The sequence below is a fragment of the Mauremys reevesii genome, linkage group 16, assembly GCF_016161935.1.
Source record: "Mauremys reevesii isolate NIE-2019 linkage group 16, ASM1616193v1, whole genome shotgun sequence".
Classification (NCBI taxonomy): domain Eukaryota; kingdom Metazoa; phylum Chordata; order Testudines; family Geoemydidae; genus Mauremys; species Mauremys reevesii.
In genome coordinates this window covers 18,330,986-18,347,851 of record NC_052638.1, presented here as the reverse complement: position 1 = coordinate 18,347,851, position 16,866 = coordinate 18,330,986, and the positions used below count along the sequence as shown (strand labels likewise).

At 44.5% G+C, this 16,866-nt stretch overlaps 1 protein-coding gene across 6 annotated transcripts in view; it reads left to right on the top strand.

Moving 5' to 3' along the window:
- The first annotated feature begins 14,779 nt into the window (after positions 1-14,779).
- The window catches only part of ADCY7 (adenylate cyclase 7), a 124,738-nt gene continuing 122,651 nt past the window's right edge, over positions 14,780-16,866 (top strand). For 3 of the 6 annotated variants that reach the window (XM_039503809.1, XM_039503815.1, XM_039503813.1), the window contains exon 1: positions 15,948-16,089. The gene's annotated coding sequence lies outside the window, so the exon portion shown is untranslated. Of the gene's footprint in view, positions 14,891-15,083; positions 15,240-15,947; positions 16,090-16,866 lie in introns of those variants that run through there. The other 3 variants (XM_039503811.1, XM_039503810.1, XM_039503812.1) reach the window with 2 other exon arrangements.

Sequence of the window (16,866 nt, the reverse complement as noted above, 5' to 3'; positions counted from 1 at the left end):
GTTAAAGGAGTAGGATGTGTTAAAGGAGTAGGAGTTGGAAAGGGAAGACTCGCTTTTAATTTCATTTATTTATTTATTTTATTTTTACAATCTATATTGAATGATTCGTTACAGAAACTAGATTTAACCTAGAACCTCCACAGGCCTTTATATCTGGATGCTGTTAGTTCATTAGCTGTTAGACTTATTATTTAGAGGCACATTGAAAAACTCAGTCTATATTCTATAGATCTGTTTCTGTATCTAAATGAGGTTTCTCAGAAGGAGACTAAATCAACTGAAGAATGCAGAAACCACTTTTTGGGGGGGGAGACAGCTCGGTGGTGGTAGAGGAAATCTGAAAAGTTGGTCACTCTGTTTGTACAAACAGCAGAGGGAAACCCATTGATCCAGACTGGTTAATCCTTTGTTTGCAGAAAACCAATTTACAGATAGGAAAATGTCCTTTTTGTTCACATTTATGGATGGGGCAGGATTTGACTCTTCACCCTATGGGTGCTTAACTAATCAAACCGTTCTGATAAATTCTTCTATTAAGGTAATCAGCACTCTACTGCAATACTCTTCTTCTCTGGTTCAGAGTTTATTCACTGTAGCAGATTATTTTCAGCTCTCACTATTGCCAAAACATTCTTGCTAAGTTGATTGATTGTTTATGCAGACTTGCAATCTAGCACCAGAATTACCTCTCTGACTCAAAAGCTCCTTCTCTCTTTCTTTAATTTCTTTTGATATCTGCATAAGGGAGATTGCTGTGTAAGATTTCTGTGCACATACTTTCTCTTGCTTTTGATTAGAACATGGCTGCATTTGATATTGTATATTGTGAAGTAAAAGATCTGAATTAATAATTGCTGTTTATATTTCCTTTCCCCCATTTAGAACTTCCCAAATCTGCCATTTCTTTGCAATTCTCCTTTAACAGCCTATTCTCAAAGTATTTGTTCAATCCCACAATATCTAGGAGACTGTTAGGATTTTTTTCTCTTCACTGGAGTGGACCTTGAATCAAAATCAGCTGTGGTTGCCTGGCAATCAGTAGCTGTGAAAAGACCACAGCATGTCAGAAAATCTATAGATGGCTAATCCAGCAGCAGCTGGAAAACTCTACTATATTTCCTTCCTCCATCAGTAACTATATATGCATTTTATTTTCAAACCCTTTGGTAACGTATTATCAGAAATTAGCATTAGTTCTGTTATAATAAAATAACTTTTCCATACGGATTTCTATTGACACTAGACCTTTCTTCCTATGCTACATGTTATCAACTCATGATAAGATCATTTTATTATGTTACCTTGTTTTGCATAATAAAGTTCTGGAAATCTTATTTATCAGTCTAAATACACATTATTGGAGCATCCTGACACCTCTAAATGAATTAATAACTAGATGGATAAAAAGCTACCTATGTACACAGATAGGAAAAAAACTACTGCGGGATCTTAGATACAGTATTACCAACCGCAAGCATTCAAACATGAGTCAGGCCCCCAAAGAATCATGGGATTTTTAAACCAAACAAGAAACAGATTTAGGGTTTTTTTTCATTCCTGCTTGTTTCTGAGGCTTTACGATGCATGTTCATTCATGTTCTCAAGCTATCCTGTGTAACCATGATGGCTAGAACTTTCTTTTAATGAAAAGAGTCTCTCCTCAAACCAAATGCTTCCAGGAGTTGCAGCCTTGAGGAGAACATCAAATATTATGAGACTCTCTCTTGATAAAAATCACAGGATTTGGTGACACCAGCAGTATTGCCAGCTTTAAGGGATCAAAAATTATGAGTCAGACACCCCCCCCGCCCCAAAAATCCTGAGATTGGCCCCAAAAATCATGACATTTAAAAATATGTATATTGTGGGGGGGGGTTAGGCTGGTCTCTTGATTTTTGAACAATTAGTGTTTTCCGCTTTTCCACATGTACTGGATAACATGATTTTGGCTCCTGCTGCAAGAGCACTCATCCCATCTCTGCCCGTCTCCTGCCAAGCAATCCTGTACCCCAGCCCCTCAGTTCTGTCCCCACCCAGACCTCCCTCAGTTCAGTTGCCCAGCCCTCATCAACTACCAATGCCCTCAGTTCACTCTCCCAGCACTCACCCCATCTTTCTGAGTTTTTACATCCCACCTTACGAGGCATACTTTGTAAAAAGATTATTACAATGGTGTGCAGAGAGTGAATACGGGGTATATTCTGTCACACTCGCCCAATATTAACCATGAAGAACTGGGATTTTCATGGGAAATGTAGGGAGCATTGCGGAGCTGACAGCCCAAGTCCCAACTGCCCAAACTGACAGCTCAAGACCTGTCACGCCTGGGGCTGACAGCTCACAAACCCCACGTAATAACCTCACAACCCCCAGTTTGAGAACTCCTGTATATTAGAACCTGCTCCTGTATTCCTTGCATGTTCAAACATCCCTGTGATGTGTTCACCCCACATTTGTCCTGATTAATTAAGCTAAGAAAGGGGTTAATTAAGCTAAGAAAGAGGACAATTAACCAGACAGGCCACAGCTGAGGGGAATCAGGTGGTTTAAGTAATCCCCTGACTGAACAATGAAGGGAGCCTAGCTGAGGAGGAATGACCTGGGCTGTGTTTATGAAGACAGGAAATTGGAAGCTGGGAGAAGGGAGGTGGGTTTGGGGGGTGGCAGAGCCAAAGTAACCTACAGTTACTCCCTAGGAGGAGGGAGTTTTGGGGCTGGCAAACCCAGGAGGGTTGGGGAGAGCTAGAAGGTTAGGAAAGGCTCAGGGAAAAGGCAGTAAGGTCCAGAATGGAACAGACCTTGGCTGCTGATAAGAGGGTCCTTGAACTGGAACTTGGAGAAGAGGATAGGCCTGGGTTCCCCTACCAGCCACTGGGGAAGTGGCACCATCTGGGCAGCGAATGGGAAGACTGCCTGAGCCTGTTCGTAAGAAGGGACTTTGATACCTCAGAAGGGGAGTAAATATGTGACTTGGATGAAGGGCTAAACTGTGAACACAGAGCATCTTGTCTTGCTGAGAGCCAGGAAGAAAAATAAACGGTGTGCAACAAGAGGCGGAAAGGAGGTGTCAGACCTGGATCAGCTAATCCACAGAGCAACCAGGAAGAGGCTCACTAGAGGTGAGTAGACCCCATGATAATCCCACCGATGCTTGGCACTACAGTGTATGTTAATTGTAGACACGCATGCTTCATGAATGATGAAAAGCCCATAGTGAAAATACAATAATAGTGTGGAAAGCAAAAGGTGTAGAACCACCCCAGACAATAAAAATCCTGAAATACTTCTAAACTTGACACACAATATCAAGACAAACACCCCTCACTGTTACAGTAGACTGTACCTGAAAAAATGCAACTTCTGAACTAAAAGATGGCCTAAGTGATGACAAAGAAATTGTAGCTGAGTTGTAGAGCTGTTACTGGTTCAGACTGGTCTCTAAATTTGCAGGAAAATCTTTTGAGGTTTATTTGTAGGTGGGAGATAAATACCCCTGTTTAAAAATAATAAATAATCTCTGAAACTCTTAAGTTCTGAGCCATGCTGATGAGTCATCCATCAACCACAGTGCAAACTTCTTGGACAGTATATTGAAATATAGAGGTTGAGAACGTGGAAGCTGAAGAGTTAGGAGAAAAGGGAAGGAATTCAGTTTTTTCCAGTTACTAATGAAAAAGTGATGATCTGCATATCTTATGCACTGATAGTTTGTTTAAAAAAAACAACTTAGTGCAATGATAGCATTTAAAAATTATTTCTGTTGAGTAAAAGAAGTAATGTTTTACATTACAATAGCAATTTGAGGGTTATTTTTGAAGTACAAAACAACAGAAAATAATTGATTCTTGAAATAACACTAGTCCCACAGCTTTTCCTGCATCATTAATTTCTCTTGTTATCAGCACTTAGAAGTAAAATTTCTCTGTGGGGGAAAAAAATGTTACCCATGTTCTCCACACTAATTAGAATATTTGTATCTTTAAAGACTCTGTGCAATGTTACTTATTGAAGAAAAATTATCACCATCTATTTTGGAGAGCAGTCACTAGAAGGATTATTTATTAGGATATAGTGTTCCAGTTTAATTTTATGGTCCCATTATTAGAAAGCAAGTCACCTTTCATTTTTTGTCCATTGTGAAATCCTAATTGCTTCCCCTCTCCCCCCACTTCAAGTCTTCGTGGAAAATCACATTGTTCACACCCATGTTCTAGCTGGCCATTGGGCTGTGCTTCAACTCCCAGACAATATGCAGTTTAGACCTCATGACAGGGGCTGGCTGGAAAACAAGAATTCAGTTTTGCAAAAAATCTTGGGGCTTTGACAATTGTTTCCAATCAAAAGTGGAACAAACCTAAGACCTTTTCAATTTTGGGAGGGTGAGATGGAGGAGAGAAACCCGCACTGCACAATAACCAGTAGCACATTGGTGAGGGCACTCACCTGGGCTGTGGGGAGACAGATTCAAATTCCTGCTCCGAATCAGGCAGGGAACTCCTTTTAAAACTTCTCCATCAGTTTAGACTAAACTTTCAACTGGAAGTTCTCACTGGTTTTGACCAGAAATTCCATCCTAGACCTGAGAAAGAGACTACCAGCCCCAAATAAACAATAGCTCAGTAGTTAGGGCACTCACCTGGGCTGTTCCAGTATCTGCTCCAAATCAAGCAGAGTGCAGGGACTTGAAAACACCCCACACATACACACCTGCCCACACACACTTCCATTCTGCACCTCAGAAAGTTTAGTTGAAATCAATGCTTCTGTGAAAAGTTTTGGTTTTGATGAATAGGTATTTTCCAACAAAAACATTTTGCCAAAGTGCATGACTAACTCTACATCTTTAAACAGCTGTTAATGAACTGGAAGTATCTATGCCTTGGTCTTACTTCCAGCAAGACAGTTCCACCCCCAGTTTCTCCTCCTCCTTATGCCTTGTCTAGATACGAAAGTTCTACCAGTTACACCAACGTAGTTACATCAGGATAACCCCTCACAGATACTCTTATACCAATATAAGAATCACTTTTTTCAGTTTTGCTCAGCCCCTTTCTTGCACAACATAAGATAAAACCAAATAAAGACACTTTTATATTGGAAGAATGTCTAGGGGTGAGGGTGGTGATCATATTGGTAAAACTGTATCACTTTAAATTCACTCCTTAGCAAAGGTGTTTATATATAACCTATATAGACGGGGGCTGTGAATCACCTCCTCTGGAATTGCTTTGCACGCACAAGATACGCGAAGAGCCAACAACACCTTTCTTATCAGCTCAATGCCTGTCACTGTAATTTCAGACACACCTAGCCCCTTTTATTTCTCTAAGAACTATGGGTGAAATTCTGGCTCTGTTGAAGTCAATAAGAGTTTTGTCATTAACGTCTATGGAGCCATGATTTCATCGGTTTTTTTTTTCTGGTGTTATAATTTTTCAATCTCTGTTTTTCAGTGTTTTGAATACTTATAATTTGTTGATAAATACAACTTAATGGACAGTAGGAGGAATAATTTGAAGTACTTACACTCTACATGAACCATAACAACTCAGGAAAGAAGACTGAGGTGTCATATGGGCTATTCAGTGAATACTCAGTAAGCAGCAGCAATCTAAAAGCAAATAAAATGTCAGAAGCAATACCAGAGCCAGGAAATGAAATAATCAGAAGCATAGAAAGATGTCCATATGAAGAGAGGATGCAAAGATTGTGCTTCAGTAATATCTAGTGACACCAAGTTCCACAGGTAAATTATGTATTGTATACATTATTTTTTATCAGTATTAAATTCTATGCCCTTCATTTTATGTGCCCTTGCTCTTGTATTATAGAGGAGGGTAAACAGAAGAGGCTGATCTACCTCATTCATAGTATTAATCTCTTTGTATATCTCTATCCTATTCCCTCTTATTCTTGGTTGATGAGATTTTTAAAAGAGTGCAGGAGATTTTGCCACACCTCTTCCATGCACAGCTGAATCTCTTCCCTGGCTTTGAAATTTAAACATACTTGGGCCTCCGGCATCTCTTTTTGCCCAAGGACTGAATGGAGACTGAACAATCCTCTTATCTTTGGAAGTGGTCTTTTCATGTCAGGTTTGGGGCACTTCCGTGTGTTTGACGATGGACGTGGCATCGAGGCTATAGAGTCCCTGCCTCAACAGAGGTTGGAGGATAGGTGCAAGCCTACACCTTGTTGTATCTATTATTATCTTTTGGGATTTCTTTAAAACAAAAAAGGCTAAATGAATCTCCAAGAAGCCAGAACCTTTCATGAGCACTATAAATTCACACACAGGGCCGGACTGCCAGCTGATATAAAATCAGTGTCATTCTGTTCATTTGATTTTTGTAATGGAGCTATGTTGAGGCATACCAGCTGAAGATCTGGTCCACTTTTTTTTTTAAATGATTTAAAATAAACTAATCAAAGCTTGGTAAATTCACATTATCTAGTAAGGAGAGATTTCACCAAGAGTTTTCTGTAGTATGCTAATTAGATCTAGGTTTCTGCAGCTCATCTGACTCATGATTAAATAAAGGTATTTTCCACTGGAAAAAATGTAGACAACCACTTTGTTTCTTTCTGATTATTCTACATAGCTGCGAAAAAGCCAGTGTTTTGTTTTAGTTTCTATGATGTGTTTCTGGCTGCTACCTCAAAGAAGATTTTAGAAGTGTAAATCAAACACTGTTTGCAGTATAATTTTGTCATTCTGTGTGAAAATAAAGAAATCTATTTGGTTCTCTCTTGCTTAAATCCCCAATTTCTTTCATTTTATAATAAATTTAGCCTCAGTGTTAGAGAGCTAAACAGAAGGTTAATTTTTCTCTTCTCATTTCTTCCTCCTGACTCTGTGTCAATTATTCTCTTGTTTAACATGGGCTTGCTTTAAGGAAACTAAAAAATATCCTTTCATAGGACCTCATAAGAGTTTTTTAGACAGGGAAGGGCTAGTTCTTCAGCATTTAGAATTGCTGACAAGTATTCAGATTTCAGAAGAAAATGTTACATTTTAATACAGTCAAAATAGCTTTAGAGTAGTCCATTACTGTAAGAAAGGGATAACATACTATTTGCAACTCTCTCTATAGAACGAATACTAATTTGTGATCACTTTGGATCAAATTATGTAGTCCTTACTCAGGCAAAAATCACATATATGTTTAAAAATAGAAGGGATTATGCAATTAGCCAAGCATCCTCTCTCAAGGTACAGCCCATGAAAGAGCAAAGAACCAGTTCTTGTTTTACCTATTAGCCTGCCCATGACAAAGAATGTTAAGCATGAGTGGGAGGGAAGATAGGGAGAGTTTCTGGTTCTTAAGCCCAAGAAAGTCAACAAAACATCCCAGTCAAGGCCACGGTTAGAGAACAAAATTTTAAGATCCAAATATGACCCACATGCTCAACACTGTCTCATCCACTTTATGGTGTGAAAACTGATTCTTTCTAATCAACACTATAAATGTGTCGCTTTATCTTGCTGTAATAATCATTAGTGCACCTTTGCAGCCTCGAACAGATCCATCATGCCAGTAAGGGACAGCAGTGGCATGTGTCCTATCTGCCACTCTTCATGATATTAGGCACACTACAAACAAAGAGGGGGGTAGGGTACGTCTTTCCTAGCATGCTCTGCTGTGAGGCTGCCTGACTTCAGATGAACACTACAATGGGATGTCTTGAAAATGCATTGTGCATTTAAGAGCACATTATTGTACTTATTAAATAATAACCACCCCACATGCAAAATATTTCAATGCACAATGAGTTTTCAAATCACCTCTTTGGCTTTGAAAAAATATTCTCAGAAGTTGCAGCCCTGTTCCTGCTGTGCCAACAAAGTGCTGCAGCAAAGCAGTTTGCAATCTAGGAACATTGCCTATGTTTATTTGCACAGCAGCACTTTTCAAAATCCTGGTATAGATCTGTTTGTAGAGCAATCAGAATAATCTAGGGGAAGCACTTTAAATAAAAACTGCATATAAAAAAGTCTGCATATAAAATAATGTGGAAGTGGACTTGTTGGGACCAAGTTCTCCTCTCAGATAAGCACTGATTACTTTTACTGAAGTCAGTACCTCAGCTGTGCCTGTTCCGAAGGCAAATTGAACCCACAGTGATTTAGCAGTAGGAGAGGTTTCCTTTGATCTGTCACACACAGTTTTGATGATTAATATATTTTGCCATTTCAGCTTCTTTTTAAATTATGGACCTTTGTCTCTTTCATATTTTAATCTTTGGTGTTTGGCATTCCAGCGGTTTAAATTTGAACAGAAATGTCTGTAAAACAGAGACTTTTTGTATTTTTTTTTCCATTCTTATTTTTTGAATGACATAATTTGCATTTGGAATAAAACAGCATCCAAGAAACCTAGTCTGAATTTTAAAAAGTAAAACTTGCTGCTGTTTACTATATTTAATATAGTACACTAATAAAATAAATGTATCAATTTCAAAGCATTTTTAAAGGAATTATAATTTTTAAAATAGTTACAGTTGCTTTTAATGAACTCTGGAAACATGAACATTAAATTTGTTTCTCTTCTATTTGCATACTGATTTAATTATTGTAAAGTGGGACTGTCTAATTTTTAAGATACTTGGTTAGAGAAACAAAACTTGCCAATAATAACTTTGTTCACAGATGCAAATTAAAAACACACACACCACTATATCCAAAATATGGTCCACGTAATTTCAGATGAGTTCTGGTGACTAAGGGCCTGCTATTTAAAATAAACACCTACGGCCAACAACTGCACTTTGCACACTCAAATGCACAGTTACATATCTATATGACTGTTTGGGGGTGGAATGCTTTTCCTACGCAAACTAAAGGCTAGATTCTGCCACCCTGCTTCATGTGGGGTAGCCCCTTATTCTGAGTTCAATGGGACTACTATTACCTGTCAGCTCTGTGTTCTTGGGGAACCAGGGCACAGTATCCAGCATTTCTGACTCTCATAGCGGCTGGGCTGCCAGTGTGTGTGGGGGGGGGAGGGGAGAGAAAGGAAGGGGCAGCAATGTTAAAGTGCTGCCCCTTCCCCATCAGTGGCCCTGCTGGTATGGACCCTACCGGTAGGGCTGCCACTGGGGGGGCACAAAAGGGGCAGGGAAATTTAATTATAATAAAATTAAGCAGGGTCGTTTCACGTTGTTGCTGCTTTTTCCCCTCGCCGTCAGTGGCTAGGAGGGGAAGGGGGCAAAAGGAGCAGATGCCCCGGGCGCCAGTGATTTAAAAGGGCCCGGGGCTCTGGCTGTCGCTGCCGAGGAAGTGGCTTGAGCCCCAGGCCCTTTAAATCACCACTGGACCCCTGGGCAGAACAGGCCAGGGAGTGTGGAAGGGCTGGCTGGGGGTTGCTCACCCCTAGCCCTGCCCGAGGCCGCCCCCCCTTTCAGGGGCCAGAGCCAGCTCCTGTACCGCTAAGTCTTTGGAGTTACTTTCACCCCTGCTGTGTGTGTTTATCTGGTTCTGGGGCTGGAGGAACCCAGCCCTGGGGAACCTAAATCCTGCAGGATAGCTCCATTGGGAGGGAACTTGCACAAGGGAGAAGTAGAGCTCCGTATGAGAACACAAGTGACACAAGCAGGACACTGATAGAAGTACAAACTGCCCCCCAGAAGAGTAACCCTAATAAATGAGCATACCCCAAAGTACCGGGCAAATCTGGTAACACCACTCATCGCATGATGAGATAACTGGCTCTGTGGATATGGGGAAAGCAGTGGATGTGATATATCTTGATTTTTAGCAAAGCTTTTGATACGGTCTCCCACAGTACTCTTGCCAGCAAGTTAAAGACGTATGGATTGGATGAGTTAACTATAAGGTGGATAGAAAGCTGGCTAGATGGTTGGGCTCAACGGGTAGCGATCAATAGCTCAATGTCTAGTTGGCAGCCGGTATCAAGCGGAGTGCCCCAGGGGTAAGTCCTGGGGCCAGTTTTGTTCAACATCTTTATTAATGATCTGGATGATGGGATTCATTGCACCCTCAGCAAATTCGCAGATGACACTAAACTGGGGGGAAAGGTAGATACACTGAAAAGTAGGGATAGGAGTCAGTGTGACCTAGACAAATTGGAGGATTGGGCCAAAAGCAGGGGCGACTCCAGGCCCCAGCACGCCAAGTGCGTGCTTGGGGCGGCATGCCGCGGGGGGCGCTCTGCCGGTTGCCGGGAGGGTGGCAGGCGGGTCCGCTGGTCCCGCAGCTCCGGTGGGAGGTCCACCAAAGCTGCAGGACCAGCGGACCCTCCACAGGCACGCCTGCGGGAGGTCCACCGGAGCCGCCTGCCGCCCTCCCGGCGACCGGCAGAGCACCCCCCATGACATGCCGCCCTGCTTGGGGCGGCGAAATGTCTAGAGCCGCCCCTGGCCAAAAGAAATCTGAGAAGGTTCAATAAGGACAAGTGCGGAGTCCTGCACTTAGGAAGGAAGAATCCCATGCACCGCTACAGGCTGGGGACTAACTGGCTAAGCAGCAGTTCTGCAGAAAAGGATCTGGGGATTACAGTGGAAGAGAAGCTGGATGAGAGTCAGCAGTGTGCCCTTGTTGCCAAGAAGGCCAACGGCACATTGGGCTGTATTAGTCGGAGCATTGCCAGCAGATTGAGGGAAGTGATTATTCCCCTCTATTCAGCACTGGTGAGGCCACACCTGGAGTATTGTGTCCATTTTTGGTCCCCCCATTACAGAAAGGATGTGGAAAAATGGGAGAGAGTCCAGCAGAGGGCAACAAAAATTATTAGGGGGCTGGGGCACATGACTTACGAGGAGAGGCTGAGGGAACTGGGGTTATTTATTCTGAAGAAGAGAAGAGTGAAGGGGGATTTGATTGCAGCCTTCAACTACCTGAAGGGGGGTTCCAAAGAGGATGGAGTTAGGCTGTGCTCAGTGTGGCAGATGACAGAACAAGAAGCAATGGTCTCAAGTTGCAGTGGGGGAGGTCTAGGTTGGATATTTGGAAACACTATTTCAGTAGGTGGGTGGTGAAGCACTGCAATGGGTTATTTAGGGAGGTGGTGGAATCTCCATCCTTCAAGGCTTTTAAGGCCCGGCTTGACAAAGCCCTGGCTGGGATGATTTAGTTGGTGTTGGTCCTGCTTTGAGCAGGGGATTGGACTAGATGACCTCCTGAGGTCTCTTCTAACCCTAATCTATGATTCTATGAGGTGCCAACCACTAAAATTGGCAGAATGTTGCCGTTTGAAAATCAAGCCCTAAATGTACGTCAAGTATAGTGACCTTTGCCTGGAAGATAAGCTGGCAACAATAAACATGCAGGAAAAAAAGCATGAGGGGACAATCTCAGAGTAAAATCTACAATGAAATGGCTTTTGCATATTAACTAACATGACTCTATATCTAGCATTTCCCCTTTTATATTTGTCAGATCTGTCTGGCTAGCACACTTTGTTATAGAAACTAGTAGCAGACACACTCAACATTTATGTATATATAGTTTTTGTTTATAGAATGGGTTAATACCAATGATAGAACTACCCAAAGACAACACTATATTGATTGCATTGGCAAGTACAGGGCATTTAGATCTTAGTTTACGATGGTGTATAACGACAGTATATATATATATATATATATATGGCACTGAATAGTCTGTCCACTCTCAAGTGCCTCAGAATTTTGTTGAAGTGGTAAATGAAGTCCATCTGTTCTGAAATAAGGCCACTTATGATCTCAGCACAGCAGTATACTTTCCATTTCCTGCATTTCTTTAATCTTGTAATCTAATCCAAGTTTCACTAAAAGAAAGGAGTCCTTTTTAACAACTTCTTCACTGAGAGATTTTATTTTTCCTTTGCAGTGATCAGGAGACTATAAAATGGATATTTTTCATTGTTATTGAATAATACTGTGCACTTATATAGCTCCTTCTGTCTGATGGTTTTAATCTTTTTCTAATGCTTTTTAGATGTGATGTATGGAAGTATAATTAATCTCATTTTAACAATGGGGAAGCAAGATACAGCAAACTTAAGTGGTTTACTCCAGCTTGTATATGAAAACTGTAGCAGAGCTGGGAACATAACCAAGCTTATTGATGCCCACTCCTATGCTTATACCACAAGATCACTTTCTCCTCTATATCCTTTTTAATATTCCCCTAAATAGGTAAAAGTGGATTGTAATTTCTTTCCAAGACTAATTTAATTCCAGAAAATTTTTAATCACTGGGCAGCCTCAGAAAATCCCTCACTTTATTTGCCCACCAACTCTTCAATGAGACTCAGAGAATTCAGCCAAAATGTTGTGTGTGGTATGTGAGTTCTGTATTAACAGATTCATTCTTTTGATGATAAGCTCAGATACATGATACTGGCCTACAGTACTTTTATCTGCTGGCTAACATCAAGCGTACTCTTCAAGAAAGCACTACCGAGTGACCCAATTTCTGCAGCTTGGGAGGCATAAACAGAAAAGATACCTTATTATGCACTAAAAGTACAATTTTACCTTACTAACATGGTTTAACAAATCCCACTGTCTTTTGTGGTTTTCTTATCTCTGGCGGAGGGGTTGTCTATAGCATTTCTGCTGCCTTAGGTAAACTCGCAAATATCCACTTTTCACAGTCTGAGAGCAATCACTCCTGACTGGTAAATATTTTGCTACTCTGTATGCCCCCCAAGGGTCTGATCCAATGCCCAGTGAAATCAGTGGAAAGACTCCCATTATGGCAAAGCCAGCCTTGGTCTGAGTCAGTTACCAGACGTACAAAGTCTATCTAATTAGAGCTGCAAAATCCACTGGAGCACCAAAATAGTGCCCACTGACTGGACACTTGCAAAAGAGCCTTGTGAGTGAACAAGCACTCCTTTGGCTACTAGAATAGAAAAGCAGGCTCTAATTACATCACAACCCACCCTGATGATGCCATTCTTATCTCTCGGAGAGATCCCAGAGGATGTTCCACATGGATGGCTCTCATTATGAGAGTCTCATGAAGGGTTCCACCTTTCACCCCTCCTCTTCCAAGTTTATATATGGAGCTACTAGAATGGTGAGGGAGGAGGCCTGGTTTAAAGTGCTTTCAATATACTGATGATACTCTGCTCTATTTCTTCATTTTGTCTGATTCAGAGGGTGTATTTGAACACCTTTCTCAAGTGTCTGGAGGAAACTAGGGACTGGCAAGAGCACATTGGCTGAGGCTCAGTCCAAAGACTGAGCTGATGGTAGATTAAGAGAAGCAAATATGGGACATGGCAAAGATTATCACTCCCTTTTAGCAAGAATGTCTGCCCACAATTATTCAGCTGAGTTTGCATTTTACGCACTTAGTTTGTCTAACAGCAGAGTGGAGCCTATAGCACAGAACTAGTTACTAAAGCTGCTTTTTTTCCTTCTGCATCTAGTCAAGGTGTGTTGCAACCCTTTCTCCCAAATGCTGACCTCACTTACAGCCATTCATGCTCTGTCACTTCAAGTTTAGGTTGCTACAATGTGCTCCAGCCAGGGCTACTCCTGAAATCAATTGAAAGCTGTTGCAGAATGTGGCAGTCACTTGATAGGAGGTATATATTACAGAGCACGTGATGTCAGCGCATCAATTGTCTGCGCTGGGTGCCTGTCAGTTTCCAGGGAGGTGGCCCATGGATTTCAGTGGGCTTTGGATCAGGCTCTATACTGGAGATTAACAACTCAGTGTAACTCTTATTTTATTATAAGTAAAGCACAGGCAACACGATTGGCCCTATGCAAGACAAAATGAAAAGAGTCCCTGTAAATCAATATTGTTTAAAAAAAAAGAAAAAAAGATTTAATGACAAGAAATAAAAAGCCCAATTTAGAAAGGTTTATTTCTATGATCCTTGAAAAGTCAGGAAGCATTGCATTGCATTGCATTGCACAAGGGTAGGGTGACCAGAGAGCAAGTATGAAAAATCCGGACACTTTTTTTTTTTTGTGGGTTATAGACCTAAACTTATAGTGTAGACCCTGCACAAGGGCCTCAGAGACTAACATGAACAGTAACCTACCTGTCACTTTTGCAAGTCCAATACCCCCAGACTATACAGAGGAAGATGGTACATAAAGAGTCACATTTGTTATTTTGTGACCACATGGCACTGCATGGTGCCCAGTCCCCTTTTTTAATTTTCACTATAAAATACTTACCTTTGCTCTGAGGAATCTTCCCTGGACTGCTATGACATCCAGGTGCAGGGAGTTTGTTAATTTACAAGAAATCCAGAAACATTTACAGTTTGTGGAGCAACACTAAATTGGTAAGGGATCAAATTAACATGTCCCTTTTCAGGGTTCTGCTCCCCGCTCCCACACAGACTCCTGTGTGGACTTGAGCAAATCTCTAAGGGCAGCATTTTCACTTCTCTCTACAGTTAATTATTCTACTTGAGCCTATTTCAGAGCCACTGTGCATCTTCCTCCAGCTGAAACCAATGGGAGCTGTGGGTGCTTAGCACTGCTGAAAAAGTAAGAGCCGCAGAGTCTGAGTACACACAATCAGTGTCCAGTTTTGAAAACATTGGCTGTAAAGTCTCTGTGCTTTCACGGTGTGATCCTGTATTCAGTGGGAGTGAATGTCCCCAGCCCTGGACAGGATTAGTCCTTTGTTTTCCCAGCTGTAAAAGAGGCGAACAAAATATTCCATGTTTTCACAAGGGTGTCACCTAATTTATTGGTAAAATGCCTTGACACCCTCAGCTGGATATCACTAGAAAGGGGCCCTGCTTTACTGTTTCCATCTCTAATTTCTGTGACTCTGGGCATGTTTCCTGAGCCATCTGACTTCTGTAATAACAAAGCAGTTTTTGAGAAGCCCAAGTTGATGAAATTATATATCTTATCAGCCCCAGTGGAAGAGTCTGCAGAAACAGGAGAGGGAGAGCAGGTTGCAAAGGTCAGTAGATAAAGGAGCCTGTGTTTAATAAGCTCCAGCCCTGGGGGGGCAGCACAAAACAGCATTCAGGCACTTGTAGTTTTATGTGTTTTTAGAAGTGACGCAAATCAAAACAGAAAACAAAGCATTTGGATGCATAAGGAATGGGATAGTAAATAATGTTGAACTATAATACCCCATATAAATCCAGGGAACACAGTGCTCAGTTCTGGTAACTCTCTGTCAAAAAGGATCTAGCAGAACCAGACGGGATTCAAAGACGAGCGACAAAAGCGGTTAGAAGCCTGGAAAAGCTACATCTGAAAAGGCCTGGGATGGCTGAGTTCAGAAGAAGGAAGATATGATCAAGGTATACCGAAAAGGGAATGGCACGGAGGTGATGAACTGGGTGTCCTGTTCGCTCCATACCACACAAATAAGGTCACTTGGTAGAACTGCAAAGCAGCACATTTAAAAGGGAGCCGAAGAAGAACTCGTTCTTCTACACAAGGCACAGCTAGCCTGTGGGATGCCTAGCAACAGGCATCGCTGAGACCAAGAATGCAGCAGGCTTCAACGCTAGGCCACTGCCATGGCTAACAAGGCGATCCGGGGGGCGGAGGAGAGACCGGCAGGGCACAGCCGGAGCGGGTGCCTGTTTGGGAAGAGGAGAGAGAAATCTCTACCCATAAAGCAGCGTCTAACCCGGACTGCTGGGCTGGCACGTCCCTTGCGGGCAGGCCCTGTGTGAATGGCAGGCTTCTGGCGTTGCCCTGACCGGCACTTGCTGAAGCATGCGGTGCTGGCCCGGGGATCTGAGCCAGGGGGCTGAGTCCGGGGCTGCCGTGAGCAATGCCTCGGAAGAGGCCGCTCCAGTGTCTTCAGTCTCTCCCCTCAGCAGGCTCCCAGCCAGCTCCGGGGGCTTCTGCCGTCCCCCCCCCTTGCTGGCGCTACCTGTTCCTCTGTCCCCTCCAGCCCCGCGGGCAGGTCCCCAGGGGTCCTGCGCCCCTCTCACCCACCCACTCTTCGCACGGCACCGGGCGTCCGCCCCCAGGGCGAGCCCCTCCGCCCGGCCCGGCCGGCCCGGCCCGCGCCGCGCTCACCTGGCGGGAGGCGGCGCCGCTAGGGGGCAGGGAGCTCGCGGCGCCTTTCCACCCCGGGGAGCCGCGGCTCACCCAGGAGACTCCCCGGAGCGAGACGGGAGGCGCGACCCGCCGCAGGTGAGTGGCCGGCGGGAAGGGGCTCCTGGGTCCCCAGCCGCGCCGCTGCCCGGCCCCGGGGCTCCGCGCGTGCCGGCTGGGCGGACGCGGGCTCGCCGGGCGGCAGCGCCCCGCCGCTTTCGTGGGTGCGGGCAGGAGAGCGAAGGGCAGGCGGCTCCGGAGCAGCCCGCGAAACTCGTTTCCTCAAGCGCCTGGCTCCGCTCCGCCGGGGGAAGCCGGCCCCTGCCCCGCTCCCCTGGCGCGCCTGGGGCGTGAGCTTCCCGGGGGGGACCCTGCCCTTCCACAGCGCCCCGCTAGCCGGCCCCTGCCCCGCTGCTCCGGGGGAACGGGACCCTGCCCTTCCACAGCGCCCCGTTAGCCGGCCCCTGCTCCGGGGGGGACGGGACCCTGCCCTTCCACAGCGCCCCGCTAGCCGGCCCCTGCCCCGCTGCTCCGGGGGGGACGGGACCCTGCCCTTCCACAGCGCCCCGCTAGCCGGCCCCTGCCCCGCTGCTCCGGGGGGACGGGACCCTGCCCTTCCACAGCGCCCCGCTAGCCGGCCCCTGCCCCGCTCCCCTGGCGTGCCTGGGGCGTGAGCTTCCCGGGGGGGACCCTGCCCTTCCACAGCGCCCCGCTAGCCGGCCCCTGGCGCGCCTGGGGGCGTGAGCTGCCCCCCGGGGGGGACGGGACCCTGCCCTTCCACAGCGCCCCGCTAGCCGGCCCCTGCCCCGGGGAGACCCTGCCCTTCCACAGTGCCCCGCTGCTGTCCGGCAAGCCGGCCACTGATCCCTAGGTTGG